The sequence below is a fragment of the Hibiscus syriacus genome, unplaced genomic scaffold (assembly GCF_006381635.1).
Source record: "Hibiscus syriacus cultivar Baekdansim isolate YM2019G1 unplaced genomic scaffold, ASM638163v2 tig00007895_pilon, whole genome shotgun sequence".
NCBI lineage: Eukaryota > Viridiplantae > Streptophyta > Magnoliopsida > Malvales > Malvaceae > Hibiscus > Hibiscus syriacus.
Genome location: NW_024062147.1, coordinates 219,666 through 227,919, shown reverse-complemented (window position 1 = coordinate 227,919; position 8,254 = coordinate 219,666).

Below are 8,254 nucleotides of genomic sequence, written 5' to 3'. Positions count from 1 at the left end.
ATGTTTGTGAATTGAATAAATTAGATTGAGAGAGTCACCCTCATAATAAATTTGCAAAACCTAGACTAAATTATTGATTAATAGATCGATTGTATTATTTATAATATTTTAGATTATAATTAAAATTATTATAAATTATATTTTTTTATAAACTCTACTATCGTAATATAACTTTTCTTATTACAACGAAAAATATTATAAATGTATATAACCCTTTAAATTAAATATAATAATATTTTAAATTAATTTTAAATTTGATCGGCCTGGCCATCCAAATCTTTCCCTTTTCGTTTAGAAAGTTTATTTATAAAATAAATCTAGAATACCCGATCAAACCTTGGGTTCTTTTTAGCAAAGACGGTCGACATTGTGGACAACACAGTCTTTCAATCACTTGTTTTTTCAGACAGAAACTGATGTGTCCTGCCCAGATCATTATCTGAATATACTTCCAAGACATTTTAACCTAGTCCTCGATTTTTAAACATAAACAAACAAAAACCTCATTTTCACCGTGTAATTTTCACCAACTTACCGACATTTTTGCAGTAAAAGTACAGGACAAAAAAAAACCCTGCAGTTTGGGGTGGGGTCTTTTCTTGACTTGGTTTCCAAATTACAGCAGCAGTTACGGAAGGACAAAAAACGAAAAGGGTAAAAACGAAAAAATGTTTAATTCACTGTGATGGTAAAAAAAAAGTTTACAGCGTGGCGCAGGTAAACATCAGATAATGAAGCATCTAATGCAGTCAGACAGCTCATCACACATTCTTTATATAAAATAATATATTGGATTATTGCTGTCAATATGGGCACCCCAACCTTATAATAAGCTGCTGCCCACTTATTTTTGCTGAAATGACCAAGTTGCCATCCCTTTACATTCTATAAAAGATGCCAATTGTACACACGTGAAAGAATACAGATTATTCAATATGGATAATCGGACTAAATATTTATATTTCAACCTAATGAGTTATAGGAACAAGTAATTGCATATTTTGCAAGTACACGTCTAGAGTATATTTGGGTTTAATATAATCATCGTAAGGCATTTTTTATGGGAATAAATTAGTTTCATAGTTTATGAATAATTTATCTATTCTGATTTAGACGAAAAATTATGGTTATGAACGATGAAGAAGACGATACAAATTGGGTTATAGAAGTGATAAGGGTGACAAGGGATCCTCACGATTACTTGTAGACTGATGAGCTAGATAGATCTAGTGGTCATGGATTGGATTTCATTCGAATAGATAACACATATTTAATAAAAAAATATTGTCTAAAGGTCTTATCTATACACTGTATCTGATTTGAAGGCTTATTTCTAAATGAGTCAATTTCCTTAAAAGGTCCGATAATGAAAAACCTATCTAGACTTATCAATTGATAGAAAATGAATAATTTCCAAAGATAGTTCCCCAATCATATAACAATTTTCCATTCATAGATTAATCATGTTCAAGGGTGTCGTTAGGGACACCATATAAACAAGTGATTATGTTTCGCGAAATAACTGTTCATTGCACTTTGGCATTGGGGTAAATTATTCAAGGTCATTAAATCATAGAATATACTTTAATTGTATATGCACAAAGATATTTATTTAACTATCACGTTAATAATTCTATTATAAGTTAATAATTAGTGATTCAATTGAAATCAAAATCAATATTTATTAATAAAATTTATAATTCAATATTAAAAACAAATTCAAATCACTCATTTGGCGACGTTAGGGGAATTTACCCATTTTTTACATTGAAGAATTGCCAATAGAAAGAACAAACCTACAAAATAATTAGTACAACTTTATAGTAAAATTAAGTTGTTCAAGTCTTATGTATATTCGATGTTTGTTGCATGCGGGAATAAAATCCAGGGAAAGGCTGCAATATGATATGCATATATATATGCTCATTCATTTATGATATATTAAAATAAATGAATGAGCAGAAATCTGATCAGAAATCTCGACGTCGGCTGTGGTCAATCATCGTTGATATGAAATATTACATTTGAATTTAATTGTACATTTTTCATAATATGTCATTATATTATTATTATTTAAATAATATAAGATAATATTTATTTATAATTTTTTTAATAATTGATAATATATATACATTTTACAAATATAATTGCTCGAACTTAAAAACTAAAAAAAATATTTTCTTTAAACCAATGAGTCACTTAATATAATCATGTCATTTATTATATTATTAATCGATACACACTTAATGTATCACATATAAAAACTTTATAAGTTATAATCTCCCACCATTAACAAGCCAGGTGGTACCCCCACATGGACCCACATTCCTATACTGAAACAAAATAAATAAATAACGGTCCAAATTGGAACAGATAATCATCTAATCTAATTCATAATTAATTCCACTAATAACCATACAATGATACAAATCCACCTCACACCTCCCCCTATCAATCTTTTTACAATATTTAAAACCATAACAGATAAAAGTATATTTAAAACATATTAGGACTCGTACATTTTACTTCCTTTTTTTCTTCTCTTAATTTTTTTTTATAAATCATCGGTATTACAAAGTTGAGGGGAACCCTCCTAATCCATTTTGCTCCGTTTGTAAACACTAAAATTTTAACTTCTGATCTTACTTACGGGATCTAGTGTCTCATGTCAGTATACCAATTGATTATTAGTTTCTTCTTTTAATTTAATTCAAATGATTTTTCCCCGAAGAATAAAAACCCACAAAATTTTATACATATATTAAATACAAATATCATATTCGAATATTATGATAAATTTGATATTAAAAATATTTAAATTAATATAAAAATCGAATATAAAGTTTTGAATAAAAAATAAAGATTTAATTCCAACTAACAATATTTAATTTAAAATTATTGATAAAATGAATGGTGGTCTCAGGTGTCACAGGACAAGTACCATCATAAATACTCTGCTTCCCTTATCCATTTCATTAATCACTCTGTACTATTTTGTCATTTTAATTTTCTTTATCCTTTATTGTGTAAAATTATTTTGTTTATTTCCAGCCTTTGAATGAAATCTTCATTTCTTTCTGTTCCCATTAATTTACCCTTTTTGACCTTTTAAACCCTCACATTATTATTATCGACTAAAGTGTCCAGATAATGTATGTGAGAATATTTATTTTTTAAAATAATGCAATCAACCGATTAATTTTTTAAATGGGATGAATGTTATAGGGTTACATATAGTGTTTGAGATCTCTTGACGTCTTCAGAATTAGAACAGATTTCTCGACATTTTCAGCTTTGTTGCTGATGCATGGGAGCTGAAACTTATCTCCTGCTCTGTGAAAGAAACTTGAAGCTGTTGGCAACATTTTTTCAACTCTTGGTGGTCAATTGCACCATTTGAATCCCTATCTACAAAACAAAACACAATACAACCAACTGTCTCAAATCATAACAGAAATGAATTGGGGAAGAAAGGTGGCATACCAAACTGCTCAAAAACAGCTTTGCACTTCCTTAAGTTCTCATCGATTTTAGGGAATTTTAAGATTACGGTGTTGAAGGATTTCATTGCAGTTCCTGCAGATGCCCTTCGCTTCATGGCTTCAACCAGTTTAGCTTCTAGTTTTGTTTCAGATGATCTGTCGTTTTCAGTTTCGCCTCCCATTTCCAACTAAAAAAAACAAATGGAAAATGACGGGGTTTTAAAAGCAAATTTGGATCCTTTTAGTGTTCTCGCCCACATGCAACAGCAGCAGCAAAGCTGAAGACGCCGATAGATCTGCTCCAACCTTGAAGACGCCAATAGATCTCAAGCACTACATGTAACCCTGTAACATTCACCCTATTCGTGGAATTAATTGACTGGCTTCATTATTTTGAGAAATAAACATTCCCACATGCATTATCTGGACACTTTAACCATTATTATCATAAAAAACCACTAAATATTTTACATAAATAACACAGTACCCCAAATCATAAAACAATTGTTTTCTTAATCCTAATTTATCTTTCGACCAAACCATTAATTAATTATTAGATTATAAATAAAGAAGAATAAACTTGGGAGAATGGTGGATGATTGGATATGGTGTTATTTCACCCCATAAGTAGTAAAACAAACTATAGACTATATCGTTATTGAAGATACTATTTTTTATCCATTTTATTATTATTATTATTAATATTAATATTGTTATTATCATTATTAATATTATTATTATTATTATTATTATTATTTAACAAATAATTACAACTGGACCGGCCCAGTTACAAGCCAACTAGAACCGGTCCAGCCAACCAGAAACCCTAAAAGGTTTCAGCTAGGGTTTCTAAACCCTAGCCACACCCAGCCGCCTCTGATGGTTCCAGATCCCAGCCGCCGCCTCACTGCCAAGTGGTCCAATGGCCCACTGCCGACGCCTCCGCCGCTGCCACGTCCCGAATGGAGGATCTAGAAGATCAACGTCGGCCGTCCACACCAAGGCTACGGGGTGAGTCACCACTGGTAGTCCGGTGACTCACCGAAGCCCTCTCTTTGGACCGGTCCGATGACCGCACCGGTGGTGGCTATAAAAGCCACCACCCACCTGCGAAGAGAAGGGACAGAGACAGAGACAGAAACAGAAACCAAAAAAAAACAGAGAAAGGAAAACAAACAAACTACCAACGATCTCAGTCAGCATCAACCACAGCAAGGAAAAAGAGAGAAGAAAGACAAAAGCTTACCCTGTCACCGGAGAGCCCCAACCGTCGCCGGATCTCACCAAAACTTCAAAAAGCCGAAGGTATTTTTTGTAGATTTGCTCTGATAGGGATTGTTTTAAGGGAAACAGTCATCGGAACCATCAATAAGATGGTCCGATCTATCTTTAGGAGTAAAAAATATTTTTTCCGGCCACCGGATGCGGTGGCCGGCGGCGAGGTCAACACCGGCGAACGGTTGTCGGCCGGTGTGCTTCTCTCAGTTTTAGAGAGAAGCGAGAGAATTCTGATTTCTCTCAGAGAAGAGAGAAAGGGAAGAAAGAAAATGAGGACTGGCCCTTCGGGCCAGCCGATTTTGGGCATTAAATAGCCCTTCCCAAACGACGTCGTTTTGGGAAGGGCTATTCGCGTAATTACGAAATAATTAAACCCCTTCCGCAGTCCTTCATAGTTGTAAATTTTATATTCTGGTCACTAAACTGAATTTATAAAAGTTTTAATTTAGTCTTCGAATTTTAACTTCTTTTATTTTAGTCCTTTTTATATATTTAGGATAAATGACAAATTTAATCCTTTAATTTTAATAAATAATATTTTAATCCCTAGCTTATATTTTTAATTTATTTGAATCTAATATCCGAATTTTAGATGATTTTATTTCAGTCACTAAATAAATAAAAATAAAAAATAACATATTTAATCCCTATAGTTTTGATTAATTATAAATTAGATTTTTTAATTTTATTGTTACTGCAATTTAGTCATTTATTTTATATGTTTTAATTTATTTTATTGTTTTTAAATATTGTTTTAATAGAATTATTCTTTTATTATATTGTTAAATATTTTGATATATATTCATAAAATATATATATAATAAATATTAATTTCTAAACATTTATTTTTTAATATCGAAGAAAAGGACAGTCTTAATACAACTGGATGTCCTATTCTGATGTTTTAAAATTAAACAATATTATTTAAATTAATATTTATCAATATCAAAGAAAAGAGCTGTCTTAAGGCACCTAGAAGTTCTTTTCTGATATTTTTAAATAAATAAATATTTTTTATATAATTTTGAAATAATAGGATCATAAATTAAATATATTTTTGAATTTTTAAATAATAGAGACAATTTATAATTAAAAAGTACCAATTTTGGGCGTTGTAGGGGTGCTAATCCTTCCCTAAACGTAACCGACCACGAATCCCTTTTTATTATTAAAAAGAACGAATTTTTGGTTATAAAACGCAGATCAGTTCATCTTTTAAATATGGTTTTCTTAAAAACTATTTTAAAAGAAAATTTTTAGGTATTCGACCTACCTAATCTAAAAGGTCGATGGCGACTCACAAATTATTCTCAAAATTATTTATTAACATCAATTTCCCCACCAATTTTAATATTTCGTGCCCGGACGAAAACCGGTTACGACAGCTTGGCGACTCTGCTGGGGACTGGTCAAACTTTTAAAAATTAATTATAAATTGTCTCTATTAAAAATTAAAAAATTTTATATATTTAATTTTTAATTCTTTCTTTTCAAATTTTTTTTATATTTATTATTTTTATAATATTTATATGTTTTATTTGCAAGTATTTTATTTCAGTATTTATTTTTATGTCAAAAGTTTAACATTTCTCCTCACACACAACACTTGCATTGCATAACATAAAGCTCTATAATTGAGTTGTCCCTTTTAAGTGAAAGTGAAAGCAACGTCTTCGTGAGAATTTATTCTCCGTGTCAGACCTAGCAAGTAACTTTCGGGGTTCATATGCTCTCTGTCTTCGTGAGAATTTATTCTCCGTGTCAGGCATAGAGAAATGTATCCCCTCGAATTGAACTCGATTCACTTTAGTCTGTAATGGACTAGGATTGAGGGTTAGCAACCCAAGGGGGCACTAACAAGGACAATTCGGGTACCTTTACTCCTAGTTCTGAAACCCTGCATATAAAAAAAACCTTAGAAACTCTTCCAATCAGAAGTCATGCCGAAATTGTGTCCAAAATAGGTGTACACACAGGAGAAATGAATTATGTTTTTCCTGTTAATTTATTTTACATGTTTATTTAAATTATTTAGAAAAGCATGTTTAAATTAAATAAATGTTATTATCCTTTAAACTAACTTATTTTCTTTTTGTGTGTTCTTTATTTTTCTGTTTGCATAGCATCATACAGGATAAAAGACATTGATCCTTGTGTTAATAGTCTCATTGGAAAACCTTCATCCATGGATAAAAAGGGTTCAAGTCAAGTAATTCTAAACTCAGAAGTAAGACAGTGGGCTGAGGATTTACAAAGACAAGAAGGAGACAGTTTGCAGAATGATTATGTATCTGACTTGGCCAGTTATGCTTCAGTTTCACTAAAAAGAAATGATCTGCAAGATTTGCGAAGTATTTGGGAAAGTTGGGATTCAAACAAAAAATTGCAGTTTTATCAGACTTACGGAGACATCCCATACCTGCTCTATGTAGAAGTTGATGATGAATTACTCCGAGCCCTAGTTCAATTCTGGAATCCAGGGTACAATTGCTTCACTTTCAATAAGGAGGACTTGATCCCTACTATTGAAGAATACACAACTTTGTTACATATCGAAGGGGCTTTGGAGAATCGAATCTATTCAAAGTCAATTAAAACTCAACCCTTCCGAGTTAAATTAGCAAAAATTGCCGGGGTACGAGAAGAATGGGTAGCATCCCGTACAAAACAAAAAGGCGAAAGCGAAGGTATTGCTTGGACCAACATCAGAGAGCTTATTCAGAGTCATCCAGACGCTAAAGTACGATTTGATCTATTTGCTCTGGGTATATATGGTATGGTCATATTCCCAAAAGTATTGGGATATATTGAAGCTGCAGTGGTAGACTTGTTTGAACAACTACCGAAGAAGATTAATCCTGTTTCTGCCATCCTAGCAGAGACCTTCAGATCGTTAAATGCTTGCAGAAGGCTAGGAGGTGGACGATTCTCAGGGTGTACCCAGTTGTTATATGTTTGGATCCGTAGTCATTTCTGGAGAACAGAAAAGGTTTCATACCGACGCTTTAATACGGATTATTCACCATTAAAAGAATTTCTGGAGCAGGAATGGCCGAAAGAAATTAAGAAGGATATGTGGATTAATGCCTTTAGAAATCTGCAAAGCAATGACGTTGTTTGGCGAGCCCCGTGGCAAATACAAAGGGAATTCATTTACAAATGTGGTGATTACAACTGGATAATGTTGCTCGGATTATGGGGAGGAATTGGATATGCACCACTTCTGGTTATAAGACAGTATGAAGGTCGTCAATTTGTACCTGTCACTGCTGGATTACAGTCATCTGAGTTCGCATTTCACAGCAAAAATTATAAAAGAAATATCATGGAAGCCGTTACAGCTTGGAAAACAACTTTTTGTATTCGAGCTAAAGCAGCAAAAGAAATGCTAACTCCTGATTATGAAGATTGGAGATATGTCAGAAAAAACGAAAATATTCCTCTACCAGATCAAAACGAGGATATCTCTATGGAAGATCGCATTAAGGTGGTTC